General features: G+C 37.8%; 1 long non-coding RNA gene across 1 annotated transcript; it reads left to right on the top strand.

The window, feature by feature from the left end:
* Positions 1–7,023: 7,023 nt before the first annotated feature.
* On the top strand, positions 7,024–10,249 carry LOC136290106 (uncharacterized). Its single transcript, XR_010720963.1, has 3 exons — positions 7,024–7,083; positions 7,187–7,244; positions 9,916–10,249. It is a non-coding gene; the product is annotated as an uncharacterized lncRNA (long non-coding RNA).
* The last annotated feature ends 1,663 nt before the right edge of the window (positions 10,250–11,912 follow it).

Genomic DNA, 11,912 nt, shown 5'->3' with positions numbered 1-11,912 from the left:
GAATTTTGAAGCCTCAGCTTAATGCCTTTTGGTAACAATAACATTTGAAGATGACAAAACCAGTTGGAACAAGGTGAAACACCAAGCATTTCACAACTGCAATTTGAACCCCACTGTCAGTCACACGGATGTTGGTCCGTATTGGCCTTTACACCTTGATTGGGTAAATCCAGAGAAAACTAATGAATGTGGTGTGACTAGGGGAGGTGTAGTTCTTAATTAAATGAATTTCATGAAAACAATGCATTCAGCAGTGGTATATCTAAACATTCACTCATATTTGCACAAGAAGACAAACTTCACAGGCTGTCCAAGAAAATCTCTCTGACAGTAATCAGGGAGAAATAAAATTGAAAAGATGTAATTTTGTAACTGTCAAAATATATATGTGAAGCAAAAAGAAACAAAGAGACAGTAGCTAAAATCAAAGAAAAGCAAACCTGAAGATTTAGAAGAAGCAAGGGCTCAAAACACCTGTCTCTTTAACTCAATCAAGATCACAGTCTTTTTTCTTATATGTCTTAGCTTCCAAATCACTCTTAGAGATCCCAGATCTTTGGATCACTTTCAATTTGGCTTCTTTTGTCAAATGTGGAGACTTGAGGGCAGCATTTAGAGAAACACCACAATTATTTACGAGCTAGTGCGTATAGACATAGGCTAGAACAAGTATGCTGTGAGAAAAAGCCATGGCTTGCCATGAGATAGATGATGATAAGTGGCACAATATAACATAAAATATATTCACACACAGCAGTCACCTGAGGAGTGTCTCCTGGTCATATTGGCACTAAGGAAGCGCAGAAGTGTTAACTTCTGCTGTTCATTGAAATAAACTGATCATTTTTGTATTGCTGATCATCTTCTGAATCTACCGATTTTCCTCAGGTTTTATGCCTTTTCCTCCCCATGTTTTTCTTCTGAATAATTGATTAGTAGGTCATTATTAACAGAGAAATCCCACTTCTTTGTTTCCACCTCTTCATTATGCAGAATTTATTGCACTCTGTGCTCTCTCACAGGTTAATGGCAGCAGCTGCTGCTCAGTGATTGCTGCACCTCCTGAATGTAGAGCCAGGTCACACCACTGGGTGTGTAAATCCAGTGGAAAACTTCAATCTGCAGTTGAGCAGGACATTGCATTCCCTCTAACACCACTATGTGCTATCTGACAACTTGATCTCTGCAATTCACATTTACAGATGAAGTCACATTCCAGCCATGTGCTCCATGCTCTGGGTTGATGCCTTGCTGATCTCTCTGAGCAGAGTTTCTGTCCTTCATCAGACTTTATCGGCTTTACTGTAATTATAGTCAGTCACAGCAATCTGTGCCTGCTGGCACCACTGAGCTGCTCACCAGCAGGGAAGGATTGCTGCACTCAGCTGTTCTTGTTTGCAGATGTGTCACACAGCTGTTCAGAGCAGTAACTCAGAATCTGTCAGCTACTAGGACACAATTTTTTTCTTCAGCCACCAAACTCCAGATGCAGAGGTGAAAGTTTTAGATATTTTGTCTGAAAATGTGTCACAGGGTAAAGTCTTCCTTGCAAAAAGTACATTCATATAGTAAAATCCAACTTGTCTTTCCATGGAGGACTGGGAACCTTTATCAAAGCATGATGACACTAACCCACTGCTGAGCTCACTATTTTTAAGTATCCAGTCTTGTTTTAAGAGGAATGTCTGGGACACTCAAAGTTGTATTTCATCCTAGACATTAACTCCTTAGTGTCAGTGAGGTTCTGTACATTTTATGGAGCTTGGACATGGCAGATAAAGAAAGTCTCTGTGGAATGATACAGATGAGCATTTTTTTCTTTCTCCTGTTTTTCCCATTAGCATTCTCAAAAATGAGAAGGAAAGATCCATTAACTGTCAACAACTATTTAAAGACTCTTTTTGCATGGATCATTTGTAGAGCCATTAGAGCAGGTCTGTCACTTAACTCCATATTGAAAGGGCAGCCTAACATAATTCCTGCTAGTTCAGGGTTTGGTCCCCTAGGTGTTCTTTCTGGATTGGCCAAAATGCATTTGCACACAGTGTGACTGGACCTGATAGGAAAAAACTAAATGCAGAATCTCAGGAGGGGAAGGAATAATCATCTCAGTCTTTTCCTTCAAAACCACTTAAGAAGTACTGTAAGATCCTCACCTACAACTTGGGCCTGCCTTTCTCTTTCTCTTTCTCTTTCTCTTTCTCTTTCTCTTTCTCTTTCTCTTTCTCTTTCTCTTTCTCTTTCTCTTTCTCTTTCTCTTTCTCTTTCTCTTTCTCTTTCTCTTTCTCTTTCTTTCTCTCTCTCTTTTTTCTTTTTTTTTTTCTTTTTTCTTTTTCTTTTTTTTTTTTTTTTTTTTTTACTTTTTATCCTGTTGCTTTGGCTTGTTCTCTTTAAACACCCAACAGGTCACTTCAGGAATTTTACCTATACCTTGATAAAAAATCAAAACTTTTCTTCAGAATGCATTTGCTCCTTTTTACAGAACAGTGGCTTCTCTGCATTGCTGTTTACAGTTGCATGAGTTATTCTAAATGGTTACAATGAGAACGCCATCAAGCACTCAACTATTTAATGCAGCTGCACTGAAGAAATAAGAGTTAGAAATTAAATCTATCCAGAACTTTTCCTTTCTTACAGATTTCTCCACAAAAAACTCTACACTTATGACACATTCATTGTTATTATAAAAGCCATTTGTTAAGGACAAAAAAGTTTGCTTTTTATTGTTTGAGTTTTTTTCTCCTTTTTCTCTAATAATAGTACCAACTACCTTCTACATATTCTAGTTAATGCACATACAAAAATAAAATTAACTTCTGACATTACACTTATCTTTGCAACACACATATTTAGGATCATCTAGCCATGGAATTCTCTTTTGTTTATTTATTTCTTTTAAAGAGATCTTAACAAATATTCTTTCTGTGCTTTTGTATGTCATGCAAGTCCAGACCCCACGGAAAATCATTCAAAGTGTCCTATTAGGTAGAAAAAACTTTTGACCCCAGTGTAGAACTTAGTTCCAGCAAGCCAAGTCCTGTAACTCTGTTCATTGTTATTCACGGGTATAGCTGCTACTTCCATAGACTCTTTTTTTTTTTTTTTCCTGATGAAATTTAGAGTACTGCCTCAGGACGACCTGGAAGGTTTAAATGTCCATTCTGTGAGTTAAGTGGTGAGTTAAAAGCATCAGCATGATGAAGTCTCTTTCCCCCTCTGCATGCTTGCTTCTTAAGAACAAAATTTCCTCCTCCCCACTCCCGGTACCCGGTATAGATAAGATAGTGTTATCCACTGAAGCACAAGAAATAAAAGATTTTCTGAGTTGTCTTGACACCTCTACAGTCTTGGTTTCAATTTGGACCTGCAGGCATAGTTTGCCACCTTGTGGCAAATGAGCCTTTAAGAACTATGAATTTCACAAATCACGTATTCCAAATATTTCTCAAAACCTAAGCCCATGGTACCAAACAACAATCTTTAAAACATGGGCCATCTTTTACTAAAATACGTTAATAAATAAACAAACAAACAATTTTTAAAAAATTATTTTGAAAGTAATCTCTCAGTTTAGCTAACTGAAGTACACTTCTGATACCTGCAGCCGAGGAAAAACATTTAAGCATTGTTCACACCAACCTTGGCAGTCACATAATCTATGTAGTCTGCTGACAGATAAGTAACTAAAGGCCAAGTCTTTCATCCACACAGGGATGGCCTTACAAAGAGAAAAGCTCTTCTTTTAAGATCAGCAATTATGGTTAAACTATCATAAAAACCAAGGATTATTAGTAGCTGATATTTCTGTTTGGTGATAAAACCATAAACGCTTTAAAATTAGTTTAAGTCAACAGAAATAAAAGTACTGCAGAACTATTTCATGATCTTTTCCAGTCATTTTATATACAAAGAACACCTTCAGCAGATTTATATGTATACACTGGGTGAAAAGGGGTTCTGAACCTCTGCCCACCATGCCCCAGGGAGGTTCTCTGACCATGTGCATTTGAGAACTACTCCGATCCCTGCTCCAGGAGCTATCCCACAGACCCCCTCCTTTACACCAAAGTTTGGTTCTCTTTTTGCTACTGTCGAAACCTGGGCAATCATTTGAAGAGTTTTAAGTCACCTGAAATACTTTTCTGTGAATTAACTGGGGAAAAAAATCAATGTTCTTAATTGGCCAGACTATTTTTGATAGTTTGCTTGTCTGTTTTCTTGGTTTCGTTTGGGTTTTCCCTTGTTAAAAGGTTAAGCTAGTTATGGCAATGCCAAGATTTGCTCAGATTTAATAAATCTAGCTTCAGGCTGCCCTGTCTTTTACTTTTTCCAAACAAAGATTCAGCTTTGCCCAGAAGTTTCTTTTGGCTCACAGATCTCATCCAGGGAATCTTTTTGTTTTATATGCTTCATTGCTTTGATACAGGCTCTGAGGCATAAGGCAGATGTGAATGAGAAACTCATGTGGCTTAGGCTGAGTAGTGATTGTCAGCAGGTCTTGTGGTCATAACAGATTCAAATGGCAACATCAGGAAAGGGTAACCAACTCTGTTTCACATAGAGATGCTCTCAAAAAAGAAGAGCAGAGCAGTACTTCATTGAAAAGGGCTTCCCTCAGCTGCAAATATTGTGTTTTCCATCAAATTTCAAATATTAAGTCATAAAGGACAACTGGAAAACTGTCCACAGAGTAAAGAGCAATTCATATAGTTACTTCAAAGGAGCAGAGAATTCCATGACAAATCGTTGAGTGTTTCTGTAGCATATAACATACTAGCTCATTTTGGGATGTCATAAAACATAGTTCTCTGGATGACTTTTTCTTCACGTACTTAGGAAAACTTCCATTTCTATTTTGATTAAGAGATGAAATCAGACCACACAGCTGTTTCTCAAAGGCATAGATCTCTACAGTCTTTCTCTGCTTATGAGCAGAATGCTTTTCCTGCCTCTTCCTCCCCCTTAACGTATGAATATCTAAATATTTGGGTTGCTTTTTTTTTGCGTGTACTTCAAAGCTATATTGACATATTATCCTGTTTCATATCACTTTATGGGCTGATAGAGTCATGCCAAGATTGACTCTCCTCTTTCACTCTGTTTTCTTTTCCTTTAGAATGCAGATCCAAGCCCCTCTCTCTGCTCTATCTAAGGAGCAATTAATGCAATTGCAAAATACTGGAAAGTAGGTGGTTTTAGCTTTCTTTATTTCTCTGTATCTGTGTGCCAGACTAGATTCCTAAGTAAGTTTACAGATGCCTTAAAATTGTCTTCATTTGCTGCAGCTATTTTGAAAATCAGGAATAAGCAATGCAAAAGTTAACACAGAAGTCAACATTATCTAAGTTCAAAATATAAGAAATACTCGACTATATAGCAGTAATGAGGCTGAAAATCTGCCCAAAGAGGATTGATTCCTTTCCTCCCTTTGTTTACCAAAAATCTTTTTATTCCTTTGTGTTTCTATGACGTGGCACTCAAAAAGACAGAATATCATACAAACACAAGGCTTCAGGCTCAAGAGCTTCCTGATGCCTAAATTAAGTTAGTTTAATCTCAGTGCAATTCAACCATATCCTGCTAAGCTACTCTGTTCTTCCTCTGTGTAAGTATGTAAATTTTTCAGGACAACCAGAAGCGGCAAATAATAACTCTTTTTTAGTAACATTTATTTTTACTATATCTTTTGAGCATAAAACAAGGACAACAATATTCTAGCATGTAGTGGTTTGCAAAAACTCTACTTTCACACTACAAATCCAAAATTTTAAATAAATCAGAAGTAAAACATCATTTTAGGGAGATGAAAGCTGAAAGTTCTTGTAAATTTGAGATCCAATGCTCCAAAGAAAAGGGCAGGGGGTACATCACTTAGTGCCATGAAGTTTCAATTAAATTATGGGAGCCATGGAAGTTAAAAAATGCAGTACCTAAGGCTTTTTCTTACCCATCTAAACTGCCAGCCTTTGGGCTAGCATGGAAAAATATTGAGCTCTTACTCAGAAGAGGCAACTGCCCAATTAGGGGAAAAGTCTGTAACAGCAGCTGAGGAAGGAGCAGCTGCAGGGAGCATTTCTGACACCCTGATAGTTTAACTGATATTCTCTTCCCTTCATGCTCCAGCGCAGGGGTGTAAACTACCTTTGGGAGAACACCAAATTAAAGCTGGCAATTGTTGCATGAGTTAGTATAACAGAGTATCCCTTTTGGAAACACCTGAACGAAACTTTAATTTATGTTCCTTGCCAATTACTTGATTACTAAACCAAATTAACTTCAGGTACGCTAGAAGGTATCCAGTGTTCAGACAAACTACACTACTTATCAGCTGTGAATATTTGCATACCTAAGCCTGAGTTTTTAAAAATTCTTTGCAGGAAAATCTGTTCTTGCCTCTACAGGGTGCAGAAGAGGCAAGAGATGCTGATGGGCAGGGTTAGATGAGAAGTTCCTTTGGCATGTAGCCCTATAATATTATGAGGAGGTTCTGGGTTTTTGTTTTTTGTGTTTGGTTTTTTTTTTTCAATTAAGAGAAAACCGAAAAACATTGTTTCAGCGGGCATTGATTGAGATTTTCCTCCAAAGGACTGGGCCTAACTTGTCTGTTAATTTTGTTAAACAGTCCTGTCTACATTCCAGAAACTCCTCTGAATTTTTCCCATAAGCAAATTGAAAAGTATTTGAAAAATGTAACTTTGATTTGATCAAGACTTTTTTTTTTAATCCTAAGTGAAAAACTCAGCCCACTTTTTAGGCATAAACTTTAGACTGGGATCTAGATAAAAACATGTAGGTGGTCATTTTATCACTGTAAAACAATTCAAAACCTCAGGCATGAGCACCTTCAGGGAGCTCAGGTTCATGTTTGAATACAATTAGGATTAGGCCATCTCCACTAATCACACACCTATTAATTGGGAATAATCTCGTGCTTCTCAGAGGGAACTTTAGAGGATGACCCATCATATTTTCCTCTGTCAAGCAATAAGGGATGTTAAAAGCCACTCAACCAGCACATAAAGGCCTATGTTCTCTTCTCTACACTGAATACAATTGAGTATTTGTGGGTTCCTGCAGGATTTTGTGGGTTTCCTTATTACTGAAAAAAAATAATTTTTTTGGAACCCTTGGAGTAAAGTCAACAGTCTCATGTATATAAAGAAAATTGTCTTGTTTGACACTGCAGGTGGCTGTTTTAACTTCACAAGGGCAACATGAGGCTTTTGCTGACAGTGTGCCTGTCCGTGAGTACTCCTAATTTTGTGCTTCCTTCTTCCTCCCAGTGAAACCAATACTTTATTTCAGGAATTCAGCAGGGGAGCAGAAGTACCAAATATAATTAAGCTTCTACCTGCTTTGTGAAAATGGATGACCAGCTACAGAAAGAAAAACTGAATGTAATGTCTAATGGAGGTAAAAAGGAGATGTTCATGTTCATGCATCTCCCATATGGAACAAGCTTTAAAGCGAGGCCCAGACAGAGGAAAAGTTTCAAATGGAGCCTGTGCTTTCTTTGAATCTGAAGTCAGTCAGGCATGCAGCAGAAATATATGGAGCACAAGACTTCTTTATTTCCTGTGCCTGTGGAAGTCCTTGTTTAAGTAATTAGTCTTCATGACTGTATACTAATAGCTTATATGAAGAGAATGCTTCTGGTACAGTTGGGTTTTTTTACGCAAGAGCAGATGAAACACCAGTTGTGCAAGAGATTTCCCTTTGTGAATTAACCTAACAACTGCAGGGTCAATTACCTCTTATCCTCCCATACACTGACGTGGAACAGCAGCTGTCTCTTGTGTTCTTACTGCCTGGAAGGCATAGAGTGTATGATAGGTACATTGTTTTAATTAGCACTCTTGCATGGACTTACACTCAATTAATGTTAGATTTAGTGCACAATGAAGCAGCTTGAGAACTGTCAGAAGGAAGGCAGCTGGGCAGGGATGTTGGTTTGATCTCTTGTGTACCTTGAATCTACCAGGAAAAGGTTTGACTTCCTTCTAATGAGCATTGCCCATGTGCCTGGTGTCCTACGTATGGCTCATTGCTTTTCAGTCTCATTTCCTAAAAGTCTTGGCTGAGTGACATACCTCATTATGCCCTGACATGGAAAAATAACCATGACTGTTTCTTAAATTTCTAAAGCAAGTTCTGTGGGAGATGTAAGATCTGAGAAATGCCTGAGCAATACTTTGGCTCTTCAACTCTGTTAGGATACCACAACATCCCACAGTTTACCCTAGAGGCATATGCAGCAAGATATCCTTGCTGAAAGATGTTTTGTGGTACTTTTTTTTGGTTTGCAATATGGTCTCTTCATTCTGAAGACCAGAAATATGTGCAAGATAATTTGAAAGCATAATTTGATTTTTTTTTCTCAATATATTCACAAGACATAAGGGCATCTCTGAGGCATGAGTTCTAATTAAGTATATACAGAGAAATTTTCATGCAAATAAACTCTGGGATGTCTATATAAGAAAACAACCAAAATACTATCAAGTAAGTTAGCTGCAGTGTGAGATAGTAGAGAAAAGGTTTTCCTCAGAGATGTTTCTTAACAGTCTTCTCATCTTTTCTCATAATATCATTCTCTCTCTTTTCTCTAATAGTTATTTTTTTACTTTTTCAGGTTTTTTTTAAATATAAGTGTTTTTATAGGGAAACCAGGTATAGATAAGAAACTTTTACTGTTGCGGACACTTCTGTCAAAGCAATTTGTGTTGTTCTTGGAAGAGGCAGCCTTTTCCTTTGTCTCTCTCACAGTTGTAACTGATTTACCATCTATCTCCCTTTCCTTGGCACTTACAGTTTTGCAATTTAAAATTCCCTAGTCCCAGCCTTTCCTAAAAAGGTGAGTCTGGCTGTGAACACAACTTCTGAAAAGCTACACTGGAAGAAAAATTAAGAGAAGAATAGCCCCTAGACATAAAAAAATTTATATATATATATATATATATAAAGAGTCCTCTCTTTGCCCTGGGATATCTTTCATGGTCCTCTATGTTCCATTGTAACGTTAAGGCCTTCATCTTGGAATATCTAAATCAGTATTTCCCAGTGAGAAGGACACTAGCACCTTTCACTCTGATGGCAGCACCTTCCTGAAAATGTTTCTCCATACTCTTTTAAATGCACATTCCTTTTCCCCTGTTAGCAAATAAATCTGTCCTTTAAAAATATGGAAGGTTTTCTCCTTTCATATTTCCTTCCTCCAGTATAACAAACAAAAGACACAGCTTTCCATTGTCTGAATGATGGCAAGTATTTTAAAGAACATTAACAGGATTTTTCTGAAAGAATATATTATTACTCTGCTACTGGTGCTTTTAGTCTCATTATCAGCAAGACAAATCATTTTTATTCAACTCTATTTATACATGTGGTAGACCAAGAGAAAATGTTTTAAAAAGGCTCAATGAGGTGTTACTTAAATGTGGTTTTCAGCTTTAAGTGATTTATTATCTATAAATTGAAAGATTTCAGTTGAGAAGGCTCTAGGACACCGCACTCTTCCTCCTCCTTGCAAACTGTCTTTGAGCTAAGATTACAGCAGGTGAAAGTTCTGATGTCTGTTCAACAGCTCTTATGGAATAATTACATACAGGAACCATTTGGTTCTCATTAGATCCAAGACTGAAGGAGCAAAATATTTTGAAGGAGGGAAAATTCCCTACCCCAAGAAACACTCCACATCCACACACAAACAGGCAAGTTCTTTCTCACTCCAATAACTGCTTAGTAAGCACACAAATCAAACTTCATGGACCTACCACTGTTTTTTTAAAACCCAAGGTCTTTTCATGTTATGGTGGATTATTAATTAATTATGTGTCTTAGTCTTCTTCTGCCTTCCAGTGTTTTTCTTCCTAACATATTTTAAAGCTCAATTTTTATTTTTTTTTGTGACTTCAGATCTCTGCCTACTTTTTCTCCGTGTTGTCTCCAGTTATTCCTACCAGCGCTGCTATGGCTTCCCTGTATGATAAAGAATCACCATCACCAGATTGACGAGAAGTCTCAGAAGAGGAAGAAAGTACATGTAGTATTTTATAGTCACAATCCCTGCTTTCTTTTGTTTTACTTTGTGTAGATGATGTTTTTCAGAAATTCATTTTGGCCCGGAAAAATCCCTCATAAATCAGACCCAGGAGATCCTGTGTAAATCTCTATAGGCCAGCCATCACAGAGTTGGCTCAAAGCTTTGCTTTCTTCTCCCCTAAAATAAATTTCTCTCTTTCTTTCCTGAGGCTTTTGCTTCATTTTCTGTGACCAGAGATGTTGCCTAAGTGTGAAAGGAAAAGGAAGCTGTCAACAACTCAGACTGGGTATATAATTGGCAGCAGAACATTACATTTCTCAAGTAGAAAACCGTTTTTTTCTCCACAATACATGGCAACTGTAGACCTTCTGACATCAAGACTTATGTCTGGAATGGCAACCTTAAGAATACCTTAAGGGTGAAAAACTACTGATATTTTCTTTGATAATCAGATAATTAATTCGTGAGAAGCTGAGGGAGTCGAGCACAGAGTTACTTATGGTATTCTAATGAATATCTATCTATATCTTCAGGTGCCAAATCTAGTCCCATGCATCCTGCTGGTTCCTAACAAACCTTGAAGTCTGAGCACTGTCAGCACACTCTAAAATTACATGAAGGCTGACATGGGAAGGTTACTCTAATGTTCTGGGATGCATTTGGGTGAATGGCGAAGAGACCACAGGAAGGTATTTCTTTTGTTTATTGTTAACTCATCAGATGTCCATTGAAAAATTACTAGCAAAAAAAGAGGAAGAGAGGCTGAAATTTAAAGGTACAGATTTCTTTGCCAAAATTTCATAGTCATCACTGGGACTCACATGATTACTATTTTAACTCCCTGTGTTTCAGAGATGGCTCAACTCTGTAGCTTTCTCAGATGGTTTTAATTAGACACCCAAGAGTAATTATGGTGAAAGCAATGCAAGAACACAGTTCACGGTGGCCCCTGAGATGCTGGTCTAGCCAGTACAAGAAGAACCTAAATCCAGTCCTTTTATATCCTACCATCAAGAAGATGTGCAACAGATGCTGAGAACTATTAATATGTACTTCCAGGGCATGAAGGGTGGTGTCCTTCCATCACAAAACACATCAGTATTGCTGTGGTTCATTGTCTCAGCTTCTGCTCTGAATATTTTCATTGTTTAACCATCTAATATGGACTTTTGCTTCTTAGGGAAGCTTGGTTTGAGGGTTTTGAGAGATGAGGCAATCTCTTGAGCTGCAGAGACAGCTGCAGCTCTGCTACTCCTGTGCTTTCAGTCTTACAGCTTATGGAAGTTTGTGTGTCTACCTAACCTGTTTGATCAGTATATTCCTCTATCATCGTGGTAGAATCTTTCATGTCAAAGAGAAACTTTGTCCCTTTCCTCATAGGCAGTCCTCCTTTGTTTTGTGTTTAATTCCTCAAGTAGGGAAAAATGGTATAGTTAATGAGGACAGGAAGTGCACAGACCGAAAGGCTGGATTTGCTTTCCTTTCCTGCTATGATTTCTTCTGCTTTCATGGTCACATATGTTTCAGTCCCTTCTATGGTTAGCAGGGTGTCCTCAAGATAAATACCTTAGAAATTCTCTGAGTTGGTACGAAACAATAGTAATATCGGGGGATTTCAGGGGGTTTTTTTGTGTCCAACCCCTACAAGTCGGGAGTTTTTTGCTCATGTGAGACTGCTTTGGTTCACCAATACCCACCCCAATAACTGAAAAATGTAAGTTACAGACTTACTAAATAGCAAATTTTGGCAAGAAAGGGTCTGTCTTTTCAGTGTTCTGAAACATCTCCTCCCTCCCCCAATGCTCAGGTTGTATAAGGTGAATATCCTGTGAATTTAAATGACTTTTATACTGTCTGCAGTAGAAGATAC

The sequence above is a fragment of the Chamaea fasciata genome, unplaced genomic scaffold (assembly GCF_029207755.1).
Source record: "Chamaea fasciata isolate MVZ Bird 193981 ecotype frontalis unplaced genomic scaffold, bChaFas1.0.hap1 SCAF_5, whole genome shotgun sequence".
NCBI classification, from domain to species: Eukaryota; Metazoa; Chordata; class Aves; order Passeriformes; family Sylviidae; genus Chamaea; species Chamaea fasciata.
Note: the sequence above shows the minus strand (reverse complement) of the source record. Positions and strands in the feature narration are given on the sequence as shown.